Consider the following 583-nt stretch of genomic DNA (forward strand, 5'->3'; position numbering starts at 1 on the left):
AGTTGCTTCAGCGTGAAGGTGAGCGGCGCCGCGGCACGCTGCTAGTTATCTTGTACGTTTATTTTGTTGATGTGTCTTTTAGCTCTGCGCATTCCGAACCATGAGCGGTCATAGATTAAGTAAATCGTGCGGATAGAGTCTTTCGTTAATTTATTTCTTTCTTTTAAAGTATTCTTTAAAATTTTGGGAAGGTCCCAAGTAAGACCCTTGCGGTACTCCTATTGTAAAATATTCAGGAGATGTTAATAACAGGCTGTGACTTGTGTGTTAATCTATTATTTGTTTCCAAATGTTTCTTTGGGTGTCATTAAAGGGCTGTGGAACCTTACTAGCCGACTCATGATGTTCAACACTTAAGGCAACATTTATTAAACGCTTGTCTAAAGTCTAAAATGTATTGTTACGAATTAATTACTCGGCTATCACCATACGCTACGTTGTTGTATGAAATTCACTTGTGCGTACATGTTCTTTCACTGCCTCACAGATGGTTAATCCCGTTTTCTATTAACCTCACATTCCGCGTCGCTTCTACACGGTTGGCTAGGCGCTTGTCTGTGTTCGGTGGCGCCGCACGCACACA

Source organism: Spodoptera frugiperda, chromosome 30 (genome assembly GCF_023101765.2).
Source record: "Spodoptera frugiperda isolate SF20-4 chromosome 30, AGI-APGP_CSIRO_Sfru_2.0, whole genome shotgun sequence".
Lineage (NCBI taxonomy): Eukaryota > Metazoa > Arthropoda > Insecta > Lepidoptera > Noctuidae > Spodoptera > Spodoptera frugiperda.